Here is a 15,588-nt window from a genome sequence, read left to right as displayed (position 1 = left end):
TACAGCAGGAGTGGGAGCCGTTTATTGTAGGACAGGAGGGGTATATATACATTCCACACAGCTTATCTTAATTAACATAAACTAGATACAGCAGTCAACCAATAAGGAATCTCCACACTTAATGGCTCGCTGGCATTACTTCACAAACCACTCCCTCTGGCAAAATGCCAGGCGCCATCTTGACTTGTTTACAGACCCTAACATTTCCCTCTTTTGTTTAATTTAAATAACGACCATAGTGGTTTTTACACAAACATCATAAATAATCTGCTACAAGCAGAAGGGGAGGATACAAAATGCCACAATACCAAGCCATTTGATGGCTCCATGCAAGAAGCCCTTGGAAAAATTATACCAGCAATGACACCATTAGCAAAGATACCGAGTTACAATTTGTTGTAGATTACAGTTTGTTGTCTCAGTCCAGGTAAAGCAGTGTCTCAATAGATTAACTCAACAGTCCAGGTAAATCACAGTCCAGGTAAGTTCTGCGGGCAGCTAGCCTAAGCTGTAGCAGCAGAAACAGCAACAGCTCCGAAGTCTTGTCCGTTTCATCTCCGGTTCTCAGCAACACTGGAAATTCTTCCACCCTGGTTCTCACTGACACTGGGACGAAGGCAGGAACTCCGGTAATGCTGGCTAAAGAAAATCCTGTAGCATTCCACTAAGAAAACAACCTTCTGAACAATTTAGTACATTATCTCAAGTTTTTTTACATTTGAAATAAGCCTTAATAGTGTTCATTACTCATTAGCTTCCAGGTGTGGGAAAACCATTGTAGTTACTGGCCTTGGAAATGATCAAACTTCAGGGACCCTGGCCGTCTTCCGCCTGCAGTGTCCCGGGCAGCTCCAGATGGCCCCGGGGAGAGTCCGGAGAGTGTTCCAGACTCACACTGCCACTGGGCACAGGGAGCAAGAGCCTGCGAGACTGTGCCTCTGGGTCAGGTTTGGATTTGGGCTCTTGAAGTGGCGTCCCGCTCCCGGGCAGGGGCAGGGGCCGGGGAAGAGCCGGCTGCCACGGCGTGGAAAGTCCTTGCTGTGCCATGACCGGCTGGCGCATGTGGCAGCCACCGCGCTGATTCGCGCACCCTCCGGTAACGGGAGGTATTACACTGAAGGAAAATCTAATCAGTTGAGAAACCAAGTCACATTAAATACCAAAAATAAACTAAAATGGCTGGGAATACAAATCATGTCTCAATAATAACCCTGAATGATAATGGCCTAAACTCACCAATCAAAAGACAGATTAGCAGATTGGATTAAAAAAAGAACCCAACAATATGCTATTTCCAAGAGACTCATAGGAAAAGACACCCACAGACTAAAGGTGAAGGGTTGGGAAAAATCATACCTCTCACATGGACTGCATAAGCAAACGGGGTTCCATCTTCATATCAAATACAGTAGACTTCAAGCTAAAGTTAATCAAAAGGAATAAAAAAGGACACTACATACTGTTTAAGGGAAACATATACCAACAAGACTTAACAATTATAAATATATGAGCCCCAAACAATGGAGCATCTATGTTCATCAAACAAACTCTTCTCAAGTTCAAGAGTCAAATAGACCACAACACAGTAATTTTGGGTGACTTTAACACACCTCTTTTACCACTGGATAGATTTTCCAAACAAAAGCTAAACAAAGAAACCGTAGAATAACACAATCAATAATTTAGACTTAACTGACATATATAGAATATTTCATCCTTCAACTAGTGAATATACTCTCTTCTTAGCAGCACGTGGATCTGGATCTTTCTCTAAACTAGACTGTATATTATGCCACAAAGCAACTGTTAGCGAAAATATCAGATCATAATGGAATTAAATTAGAAATGAATGATAAAATAAGAAATAAAAGCTACTCCAACACCTTGAGAGTAAATAATATGCTACTGAATGAACAAGTGGTTACAGAAGGCCTCAAGGAGGAGATTTAAAAGTTTTTAGAGGTGAGTGAGAACACAGAACTTATCAGAATCTCTGGGACACTATGAAGGCAGTTCTAAGAGGAAAGTTCATTGCATGGATTTCATTCCTTAAAAGAAGAAAATGTCAACAAATAAATGACTTAACATTACATCTCAAAGCCCTAGAAAAAGAAGAACAAATCTATACCCCAAAAAAGTAGAAGACAGGAAATAGTTAAAACCAGAGTTGAAATCAATGAAATTGAAACAAAATAAACAATTGAAAAATTGACAGAACAAAAAGTTGGTTCTTTGAAAAAATAAATAAAATTGGCAAACTCTTATCCATGATAATGAAGAGAAGAAGAGAGAAAACTCAAATTACTAACATATTAAATGAAAAAGGAAATATCACAAAAGACACTACAGAAATACAGAAGATAATTAGAAATTGTTTTTGAAAACTTGTACTCCAATAAAATAGAAAATATCGAAGGCATCAACAAGTTTCTAGAGTCATGATTTGCCCAAATTGAATCAAGATGATATACACAATTTAAACAGATCAATTTCAAGCAAGAAAATACAAGATGCCATCAGAAGTCTACCAACCAAGAAAAGACCGGGACCAGATGAATACATAGCCAAGTTCTACAAGACTTTTAAAGAAAAACTAATACCAATACTCTTCAATTTATTTCAGGAAAAAGGCAGCATTTCCAAACTCATTCTATGAGGTCAATATCCCCCTGATTCCAAAATCAGGCAAAGACACATCAAAGAAAGAAAACTTTAGACCAATAGCTCTAATGAACATAGATGCAAAAATTCTCAATAAAATTCTGGCAAATTGAATACAAAAACATATCAGAAAGATCATGCACCATAATCAAGTGGGATTCATCCCAGTTATGCAAGGTTTGTTCAACATAAAGAAATCAATAAATGTAATTCATCATATCAATAGACTCAAAGATAAGAACCATATGATCATCTCAGTAGACACAGAAAAAGCATCTGACAAAGCACAGCACCCCTTCATGTTAAAAAAACTAGAAAAATTAGGGATAACAGGAACATATCTCAACATCATAAAGACTATCTAAGCTAAGGCTAACATCATTTAAATGGAGAAAAATTGAAGGTATTCCCTCTAAAAACTGGAACAAGACAGGAATGCCCTCTTTCACAACTTCTATCTAAAATAGTTTTTGAGACACTGGTCAGAATAATTAGATTAAAGAAATTAAAGGGATACACATAGGAAAAGAAAAACTCAAATTAGCACTATTTGCTGATGATCTGATTCTATGCCTAGAAGACCCAAAAAGTTCCACCAGAAAACTTCTAGAATTAGTTAATGAATTCAGCGATGTAGCAGGATATAAAATCAACACCCATAAGTCAAATGCATTTCTGTATATTAGTGACAAATCCTCAAGAAGGGAAACAAGGCAAACTACCCCATTTACAATAGCCTCAAAAAATAAAATAAAATAGCCTAGTATATTGGAGAAAATATAGCCTCTTCAACAAATGGTGCTGGGATAACTGGAAATCCATATGCAACAAAATGAAATTAACCCCTATCTCTCTATATGCACAAAACTCAACTCAAAGTAAATCAAGGACCTAGAAATTAAACCAGAGACACTGTACCTATTAGAAGAAAAAGTAGGCCTGAATCGCCATCATGTCAGATTAGGCCCTGACTTCCTTAGTAAGACTCCTATAGCACAAGGATTAAAATTAAGAGTCAATAAATGGGATGTATTAAAACTAAAAAGCTTCTCAGCAAAATAAACAATCTTTGAGGTGAATAGAGAGCCTACATCTTGGGAGCAAATTTTTACCCCTCACACATCAGATAGAGCGCTAATCTCTAAGGTATATAAAGAACTCAAAAAGTTAAACACCAAAAAAATAAATAACCCAATTAGTAAATGGGCCAAGGATGTGAACAGACACTTCTCAGAAGATGATATAAAATCAATCTCCAAATATATGAAAAAATGTCCATCATCGATAACAATTAGAGAAATGCACATCAAGAGATTTCATCTCACTCCAGTCAAAATGGCAGCTATTATGAATACAAACAACAATAAATGTTGGCAAGGATGTGGGGGGAAATGCACACTCATACTTTGCTGGTCAGACTGCAAATTGGTGTAGCCAATATGGAAAGCAGTATGGAGATTCCTTGGAAAATTGGGAATGGAACCACCATTTGACCCAGCTATCCCTCTCCTCGGACTATACCCAAAGGACTTAAAAACAGTATACTACAGGGACACAGCCACATGAATATTTGTAGCAGCACAATCCACAATAGCTACATTGTGGAACCAAATTAGATGCCCTTCAGTAGATGAATGAATTAAAAAAATGTGGCATATATATACAATGGAATATTACTAAGCACTAAAAGAGAATAAAATCATAGTATTTACAGGTAAATGGATGGAGCTAGAGAAGATAATGCTAAGTGAAGTTAGCCAATCTCCAAAAAACATATGCTAAATGTTTTCTCTAATATAAAAAGGATGATTCATAGTGGGGTAGGGAGGGGGAGCATGGGAAGAATAGATGAACTCTAGATAGGGCAGAGGGGTCGGAGGGAAAGGGAGGGAGCAGGGGATTAGAAATGATGGTGGAATGTGATGGACATCATTATGCAAAGTACATGTATGCAGACACAAATTGGTGTGAATACACTGTGTATACAACCAGAGATATGAAAATGTGTCTCTATATATGTAATATGAACTGTAGTGCATTCCCCTGTCATATATAAATGAAAGAAATTAATAAAAGAGAATGTTAGAACAAAGAAAAAAAGCAGTAGCATGTGTAATGAGGTAAAGAAATATTTTACTCATTTAACAACTGATTTAGGTGTTACCCTTTGGGACAATTTTTTTAAAGAAGTAATTTGATTAACATCTTAGGAGAGTTTTTTGAGCTGCCTTCCATGGAGGGTTTCTCTTGTTTACATGAAGTTCTCTTCATTTCTTAGTACTATCCAATAGAAACATAATGCATGTCACATGGCCTATTTTAAAATTCTGATAGCTGTATTAAAAAGGTAGAACAAAACAATTTTAATAGTATATTTTTGTGAACTCAGTACAGGAGAAATATTATTTCAACATGTAATCAATATAAAAATTATTAATATCTTACTTTTTTATACAAAGTCTTAGAAATTCAAGTGCATTTCAGAATGTGGGCATCTTTGAGGAGCTAGTCTTCTGCCTACAACAGTAACTTCACAGTTGCCCCCAATGATATCTGGATACCAACCTCAACCACTGTATTAGGTTATATTTCCCCAAAAGCTTATTGTTGTGAAGGATGGTTGTTTGGGAAGTGATTCCTGGAAACACTAGTAAAGAGGTAGGGAAGTGAGTCAGTAAAAGGAAGGAAATTTAATAAAGGGTGTGCTGTTGAGGAGGGTACCATTGTGGGCAACTGGGACTCCATCCTGCTGGAACCTCTGAGAGAAAGTATAGAATATGAGTTACTTCCCTTGAAAGAAAGGAAGCTTGGATATTTATCCTTTAACTCCCTTCCCAGGGATAAGGGCATTTCCTATTGTTGTTAACTTCCCCAGAGGTTCACTTCCAGCCTTCCTCATGCCAGCAAGCAAAGCCTGAGGAAGTGTTTTTAATTTTTTTATTTACATATGATGGTGGAATGTATTACAATTCTTATTACACATATAGAGCACAATTTTTCACATCTCTGGTTGTATACATAGTATATTCACACCAATTCGTGTCTTCATACATGTACTTCGGATAATGATGATCATCACATTCCACCATCACTAATAACCCCATGCCCCCTCCCTTTCCCTCCAAACCTTCTGCCCTATCTAGAGTTCATCATGAATGGATTAGAAAAATGTGGCATATATACACAATGGAATATTACTCATCAATAAAAGAGAATAAAATCATGGCCTTTGCAGGTAAATGGATGGAGTTAAAGAAGATAATGCTAAGTGAAGTTAGCCAATTTCAAAAAACTAAATGCCTAATGTTTTCTTTGATGTAAGGAGGCTGATTCATAGTAGGATAGGGAGCAGGAGCATGGGAGGAATAGAACTGGGGACACTGCCTGTGCTTGAGGAATGAATGCTCTTTAATTAACTCATTGCAGTGAGAGAGAGAAAGCGCCCTGTGGGGGAATTGTGATGCACGTTATTAAGAGAATTAAGAAGGACAAGATTAGGGCTCTTGTTTAGTGACTTGGAGGAAAGTTTTGGAAGTGGGGTTTACTCTGGGATTGTATTGTCAGGAATACAGATAATCCTAAATTTGGGTCTCTTCAGAATTCTTAACCTCTAAGGACAGAAGAACAAAGGAAAGTTAGTTACAAGTAGTCAAGAAGTAGCTGTCACATGTATTAGCCCAGATAGGGAGATGTTTGTGGACAGTGGAGTTTTGTGGTTTAGACAATGTTTTTATTTGTGTCTGCATTCAGACATAATTAGTGGATAGTCTTGTGTTTTTGTCCTGGTCCACTGTGGTCACAGAGTGGGCTTGCCTGACACTGGAGTACAACATAAGAGAGACCAGAAAGAGCTGCTACTCCTGACTTTCCCCAATCCTGCAAATTATTTCCTGGTAAATATTGATATTTCTATAATACTTCCCTCCTCACAGATTTGACATGTATATTAGTTTTCTATTGCTACTAAACGTATTCTTGAAAACCATAAGTTGATCACCTTTTAATTTTGAGGTCAGAAACCTAGTTATGCACTGAATGGGTTCTCTGCTGAGGGTGTCACCAAGCTGAAATCAAGGTTTGGCAAGGATTGTCATTTTATCTAGAGCTCAGTGTCTGTCTTCAACTTCATACAGGTTGTTAGCAGAATCCAGTTCCTTGCAGTTATTGGACTGAGGCCCCTGCTTCTTTGCTGACTGCCAGCTGGTGGGCTGCTATCTGCTTCTGGAGAAGACAGAGCCCTGACTTGCTTTATCTCTGACCTTCAGACTCATATCAAGGGTCATGTGATTAACTCAGACCTATAAGTATAATTTTAATTCACTTATTATCAACTGATTAGTAACCTTAATGATAGGAAAATTCTTTTGCCATGTAACATTTTTTTATTCATATTATTTTGAAAGTCATCCATGTTGTTGTGTTTATCAAAATGAATTCATTTTTATTGTTGAATAATATTCCTTTGCATTTGTTACACACTTTGTTTATCCATTCCACTTGCTAATGTACATTTGGGTTGTTTCAAGGTTTTAGCTGTTCTGCCCTAAGCCACTATTGAGCATTCATTCATATATCTTTGGGAGGACTTGGGTTCTTTTTCTCTTAGGTAAATACCTGGAAGTGGAATTATTTCATCATACATTTTACTTTTTAAAGATAAAGCTGAAATATTTTGCAAAGTAGTTGTATTATTGCACAGCAGCATTGTATTTTTTCCACCAGCAGTGGATGAGAATTCTACTTACTCCCAAAGTACATCCTTACTAAGAAGACAGTAATGGTCATTCATTGTTATTTTAGCCATTTTAATAGTAATAGAATCCCACTAGGGTTTCATTTTGTAATCCTGTAATGATTAATCATATTAATCATTTCTTTCTTATGGTTATTAAGTTAATGAGTATCTTTAACCTGCTTTATTGACCTGTGTTGATTTTCTATCATGACTTATTTGTTCAAATCTTTTTGATAATTTTTTTTGAGAGAGAGAGAGAGAATTTTTAATATTAATTGTTTAGTTTTCGGCAGACACAACATCTTTATTTTATTTGTATGTGGTGCTGAGGATGGATGCCAGGGGAGCGCGCTACTGCTTGAGCCACATCCCCAGCCCCTTTTGACAATTTTTCTAATTGGATTTTTTGTTTTCTTTAAGTTATTTTCTTATTTTCAAATATTTTTTTCTTTTTTATTGTCTGTGTTTAAGGTGTAAAACATACATGGAGTATGCATATACATAGTTGAAATGATTACTACAGTCAAACAAATGAGCATCTCCATTACTTCACATGGAGAGAGAATTTTTTTGTTTTCTTATATTTTGAGAGTAAAGATAATGCTGAAATTATATATTCTAGATGCCAGTCTTTTTATCAGAAATGCATCTTGCAAATGTTTTCTTCGATGATGAAACTCATTTTATCATTCTTATAGTATTTTGTAGAGAAGTTCTTAATTTTGGTGTGTCTTAATTATTAATTAATAAATTTATAAAATTAATAAATTCATTTTTGATGGATTGTAGTTTTTGTGTCATACCTAATTTTGCTTAATTCTGTGTCACAATGATTTTTTTCATTTTCCTTTAGAAATTTTTTAATTTTAGGTTCAACATTTAGGTCTATGATCCATTTTTAGTTAACTTTTGCATATGTTGTGAGATCTTTAGTTTGCCTTCCCACTGAAAGTTATTTTCAGTGGATTTTTAATTGCTGGATGACAGATGTTTCTTTCAGTACTTTATAAAGATACACCGTCCTGGAGATTGTATTACGCATCTTTGGACACATGAACGATGAAAATTGTTCCTGTAGAGAGTTGTTTTTGATCGTACATTTCCTGAACACAAATTTTGACTGTTCACCAAACAAAAGGACATATATTTTTGTAAAGTAAAATTTACATTCCTTAAAGTGATTTTAAAAATATTTTCAAATGAATTAATATAAATGATCCTCCCATGGCAGGAAAGACTTTTGATCTTTAATATAGTAGCTCAGCCAGGACAATAATTGTACACTTCTAATGGCTCCATGTTGGTAAATTCAGAGACTACTGCAGCAGAGATTAAATGGCCATTCTGCATCTTTGAAATAAGAACAGTTGCATCTTACCAAACCCAGAGTTCAACAAATCACTCTTGTACTTGTTTTAAGAGAAGTATTAAAGTGTCCGTCAACAAATTTTACCTAAGATACTTTTATGGAAATGATAAGTTTCAATTCATTTACATATTTGAATAAATATTTAGAGTTAGTATCAAAGCTTTCATTTGGCTATAAAATGTATTATGGTTTCCAATTTTAGATCTTTTTAAACTGACTTGTGTAATTAACAAAATGAAAGTTTTTATTATAATTTTAGTCTGTGGAAGTCATACTAATTTTTGTTTAATTATAATTATAGTTAAAGGTAATTTTTCTATATTTAACACTAGAAAGTATGTAAAAATCTCAAATCAATGTGTGGAATATATTCTGAAGCTCTGCAAAGAAATTAGGGTTGGGAGGCTGAGTCAGGAGAATCACAAGTTCAAAGCCAGCCTCAGCAATTTAGTGAGGGCCTGTCTCTATATAAAATATGAAGAGCTGGGGATGTGGTTCAGTGGGTAGGTGCCTCAGGGTTTAATCCCTTGTACCAATTAAAAATATTAATGACATAATATATAGATTCATTAGACATGCAAAATATAAGATATAGATAAATACAATATATATATATATAATGTACTACACATTATATATATAGTTAACATAAAAACAACTTTCAGAATACATTATGCTTTTGAATTTCAAAGAAAAAGAAACAATGAAGAAAGGAAAAACTTAGTTCTATTTGATTTGTTTTTAACTAATATTGGACTGACTTGTGATAGAAAGATAGGGATCCTATTTCTATTGTGTCTATACCCTAGAGGAAATATTTCTACGCTTGAATAAATACAATTAAATAAATTCTGAAGAAGTATATGGTATGACTGTTTTCTTTAATCTTTTCAGATATTTGGATATAAGGCTTAGGGAAATAACTACTTCTTAAAAGCTAAAGTCAAACTGAAATATTATAAGCAAAGCCTGAAAAGCAATGCAAAACTACAATGATAAATTTTAACTATAAAAACTTTAGCTCACATTTTCATATGAGTCATTTGTGTTACTAGTGATTGAGTACCCTAGTTTCCTTTATTTTATTAAAAGTCTTACAATGCATTTCTACATATATACCTGCCTAAAATATTTATGCACAACCTTTTTATTCTTATAGAATGGACGAAAAAATTGCAAGAATGAAGTTAAATGTGATAAAGTTTTCTCAGCTTTTTGAAATTATTAATAAAACCAAATTTTTTCTTTTTCTTTTTCATAAAAAATGGGCTTAGTGGTTTACTGTGAATTGTTTCTTCTTTGAATCATGTCTATATTATATGTCTGGTTGCCAATCTGATTATCCATATCATAAAAATTTAGTGTCTTTCTACTGGAGTTCTTACTGGGTGATGGCTCATTTTGAAGAGCATAATCAGGCCCATAAATTGCTAATATGACAGAATTTTAGGCAAATAGCTTAAGTCTCTTTTCCAATAACCTTTAACAGATCTCTTCTCCACCTCTGAAGTTCTTTAAATTGGTTTTAATCATAAGTAAGTACTGTGTAACCATGGTTCAGCTGCCTTTAGTCTGATGGTCTTTCACAAAATAAGCTTGTGTATGTTTTGTGTGTGTGTGTGCATGCACACAACACACACACACATTCTGTTTTACTGTTTATAGTATATAGTTATTTTGATGTGATTTAGCAATAATGTAAAACATTTTTTCTTTTAGAAATAAAATGACTAGCTTTCACACATTAGGCACTTAGAATCTGTGATAGGACTAATATAGAAAGGGAAATATTACTTCAAGTGTCTTCTTGCACTAACAGTCTATTGGATTCATCATCTATAAAAGAAAGCTCTCAGGACCAGCATGGCTTAGAGAAAAGTAGTAGCATTTTGGTTAATTTCATTTTTGCATTCCATGATGTAGAAAATGGTGTTCTTCTTTATTCACCCTAGTTTTTTTTTTTAGACTATCAGGAGTTGTGCACAAGCTGCATTTTCTCATTGTTTAGAGGTCACTATCCACTGAACATTATTTTGCATTATTGCCATTGGCTCTGAGACATGAGTACAGTGTTTTTCTTTCTTCAGAGCCAGTGGACTACCACAGTATGTTCAGTCATCTGAAAGAGTAAGAGTTATCTGTACAGTACCAAACATTTGGTGTGCTCTTGTACTTCTTACCTATCAAACATAGCATCAAAGGTTTTAATTGCTTTGTATACATTTGAGGAAGATAGTATATTTTGACAGCCTAAGTAGCCAACCTGGTCTTGTATTAAATCACCTGCATTAAGCAAGGTAAGTGCTCTGAAACATATTCTTTTATTTTTAAGATTTGTTCTTTTTAGTTAAACATGACAGTAGAATGTATTCTGATATGTCATATATACATGGAGTATAAATTCCCATTTTTGTGATTGTACATGATATGAAATACATTTTTTAAATGAGAAAGACAACTATAATGACAAGATTTATCCTTGGTTTCATTTTACATCATTCAGGGATAATAGTTTTACAGCAGCACAGTCTAATTGCTTGGTTAATAAACTTTTGGCATCAGTGTTTGAAAATAAGCTGAAATGGACTTTTGTTTTTGAAATAATACTTTTTACTAGATACAGATATCTAATAACTTTGTGTGAAACTATGTGCAAATATATACACGTATGTATATCATACTATGCATGTGTAGAAGTGTTAAGTGCTTTGGGTACAACGTTACAGGTTAACAGTTCTTTCTTTATTCTGTAGAGTAGGTAATTGTTAGATGCTCCTTAAATATACTACTAAATCTCGCAAGCATGAGTAGTTTAGTTATAGTATAAATGATCTTTGATTAAGTTATTATGGAACAGTATAACAAAATGAATACTACATTGAAATCAAGAGATTTGAATTCAAAAGAAAAGTCTTACACTTCCAAACTATTAGCTGAAAAGTTGGCATTCTCTAAAGATTATCCTCCTTATTCCCCACTTTGCCAAGTAGATTAACTTTTCCCTTCCTAGGACCCTGATGATTCTTATGTCCAGGTTCTTCTTTTTAAATTTCTCCTTTCCTAGCAGCAATCATGGCATTTTTGCAGTGTTTATGTAGTTCTATCTTCTTCAGGAGGCTAAGAGCTCCTTGAGGCAGCAACCATGTTTTGTTTTTCCTCATGGTCTGTTATGGTTCAGATCATAACAATTTCTCAGAGACCCATATGCTAAGGGTTTGGTCCCCAGCCTGTGGTGTGATGGAGGTGGTGAAACCTTTAAGAGGTGAGGCCTACTTGCCAGGAATTAGGTCCCTGGGGGATATGCCCTTGAAGGGAATATTAGGATGCAGGTCTTCCTCTCTCTATTTGCTTCCTGGCCATCCTGAGGTGAGCATTCTAGTCCAGCACATGCTCCTGCCACGATGTGCTGCCTTCCCACAGGCCCAAAGCATCAGAGCCCAGTGACCATGGACTGAAACCTATGAAACTGTGAGCCAAATAAATGTTTCCTTCTTATAAATTAACTATAAGGAGGTAATTATAAGAGGTAATTTCTCAGGTAATTTGTCATGGGTGATGGAAAGCTGAGTAACATAATGTCTATTGTAGTATTTGCCATATAGGGGCATGCTCTGCCTATATGCTAAATGATTTATATGTGAAGACTCTGGAATAGAGTATCTTTAACAACTCTTGATGGTTTCTGCTTATAACTTGATATTTAGTAGGTATTAGATATAATTGGCGTGTAATATATTTAGTTGAAAGACTGATTTCTAAATGTATCATTGGATTTTACCAGAAAACAAATTCTTGGCATAATTGGCTTCTCATGGACACCTGGGCTATGTTATTTCATTGGTTTGTGACTTACTGGATCATTTTGTAGTTATTTAGTCACATTCTGAACCTTAACAATGGAATAAAATGACTTTTTAAAATAATTATTCATGAAGCAAACTCTATAATCTGAAGGTTAACTTGCCATACCTTTAAAAAAGTATTTCTGATTATTAGTCTCAGCATAACATTGAACATCTTAGTTAATGGCATTGCTCAAATGAGCAATGATATCATAGTTTAAGATTATTTTGAAACCCCCAACTACAACGTACATATATATAATTTAATTATGGATGAAATGTGTATAGGCTTGAAAAATTCAAGATAATAATATTTAATATAGAAAAGTGACTTCCACATTTGAACTTCCTCCATTATTATGCTGTCTCCATGAGTCTGCATATATAAAGATTAATCTTTGTCTGGATCTGAACCTTGGAAGACAGTCAGCAATTTGAGAACTGAATCCAACTTTTGGATTATCTCATTTTCCCTTGTGCTTAATTAACAATCTTAATTACTTTTAAAATATAAAAGTAATTAAAGAATTCTAAAAATTCTTTAGACATGTTTTCTGGCATTTTTAGACATGTTTTCTGGCATTTTTAGAATTCTTTAATTACTTTTATATTTTTATTTATTATCTCCTTATATTTTAATGTTATTTATAACTATAAAATGTATTCACACAGTTAAAAATACAAAAGTTGTAAAGCACATCTGGTAAAAGGTTGATTACAGGGCTGGGGTTGTGGCTCAGTGGTGGCACAGTCATCTGACATGTGTGAGGCACTGGGTTTGGTCTTCATCACCACATAAAAAATAAATAAATAAATAAAGGTATTGTGTCCATCTACAATTAAAAAATATTTTTTTAAAAAAGGTTGATTACGTACTTCTGGCTTTATTCACCTTGTTTCCCTCCTAAGGCAACCAGTATCACTGGAAGCTTAATATATTTTCAGCAATATTACTTCTTTCAGCATAAGAAATATACATGTGTATCAATTTTTCCTTTTTCAAAACTTAAAATGGTAGCATAATGCATATGTTGTTTCTACCTTTTACAGCTCATGTTGTATCTGCGGAGATTTTCTAGGTTTTATAGTTGGGGGAAAAAAACTACATTCAGCTGAAATGGACTCAGGCTGTATAAAATGTACAGCTTCTTTTTAGTTTATCTCTGTATGTATATATTTTACTTAAAAGCTGTTATTCTTACATTTTTATTTTATTCACATGTATTTATATTATGTATAGTTTTTGGTCTATTTGATCATCATACATGTAATCATGGCATGTTCAGCCTGATCAAATGTTCCTTTGAAATTGATTATTTTAAATGAAAAGGGCTTTTTAGCCACTGTACAAGTATAAATGTAGGCTTCCAAACAAGTTTTATGCTGAACAGAATTATGCTATTCTAAGATTTGGAAACCTAATGAAGAATCATTTTTTAAAATGTATGCAATTATTGTCTTCAAATAATTAAATGTCCATTATTTAAATAAGAATTAGACTTATGTGGATCTCGAGGGTGGAACTAGACTAACCTGAGATTAAGAAAAAATTATTCCCCTGACTCCAAAATGAAATGCATTATTCCATGAGCTGAAGGATGAGATTGATGGTTTTGTTAAGATGTGATGGGCCCCTGCACTGTAGATATGAACCAGATACTCCCTTATAATTCCCAGCCCCCAGAAGCTCTCTTGCATACAAGTGCCCTTTACAGGGCCTTGCCACTCCTTACCGCTGTTGCATGTCTACAACTGCTCCTTCTTGGTCATCCAGTTCCCCATGAAAGGAACATTGCCATGCCAACAACAGGTCGTGCTGGTAGGCCAAGGAGATGATTAAGGATCTCTCATGTACCAGTGGATAATGAGAACAAAAATAAAAATGTATGAAGCACTTCAGATATAAATAGCACTATTTCAGTGCCAAAGAAAACAGACCCAGGGCAAAATGTATTCACCATTAAGAGCACCACCTTGGGCCTGGGGCTGTGGATCAACAGTAGAACACTTGCCTAGGACGTGCAAGGCTCTGGGTTTGATCCTCAGCACCACACAGAAATAACTAAATAAAATAAAGTTATTGTGTCCAACTACAACTAAAATATATGTATATATAAAGTGCACCATCTTGGCGTATACATATCGAGTAGTTGCACAAGCAAGTCTTTCTGAGGCATGACTAGTTTTTGATCCCATATTTATTTTATAAAATCATGTAATTCCCAGTTTTATGGTTGCAAGGGGGTAATGAAACATACCACTTAGCAAGTTTCCTGAGAGCAGGACTGATGTCTGGAAGCATCTTGAAGTGCCTTCACCCTATCATAGTGTCTTCCTCATGTATTTGTTGAATGCTTCAAAAAATCTTAAGCTTAGTCCAGGCCAATAGCTTCACTATCTGCTATGGTTTGGGTAAGAGTCCCCTCAAAGCCCATGTATTAAAGACTCGGTCCCTAGACAGTGGGTGCTACCTGGAGGAGGTACAACCTTGAGAGGAGGGGCCTCGCTGGAAATCTCATCAATGTGGTAATGTGCTCTTGAATCAGATATTGGGATCTGGGCCTCTTCTGTCTCTTTTTTGCTTCCTTGCCACCATGAGGTGGGAAGCTCTTACCACAATGTGCCTTACTTTAGGCCCAAAAGCAGCAGTATCAACTAAACATGGATCAAAATCCCCTAATGTATGAGCTAGAATAGACCATAACTCTTTTTAAGTTGATTACCTCAGGAATTTTGCTACAGTAACAGAAAGCTGACTAACATACTGTCCTATGTGAATATTATAATGCTTATTATTAGTATGCAGGAGTACACTCAAAATGAGTTTTCATTTGATTTGCCTCTCTAACCTTATGTCATTTTCTCCACTTTTTTTTTCTACAAATTCTACAGTCCTTCAAATTTGGAACCTATTTTTTAATTTCCTTATTGCCTCTTTCTTTTCAATTTAAATAACTTAATATTTATTTTAAATAATTTAT

Source organism: Spermophilus citellus (assembly GCF_964194105.1).
Source record: "Spermophilus citellus genome assembly, chromosome: 5".
Classification (NCBI taxonomy): Eukaryota; Metazoa; Chordata; class Mammalia; order Rodentia; family Sciuridae; genus Spermophilus; species Spermophilus citellus.
This window is presented reverse-complemented; position numbering follows the sequence as displayed.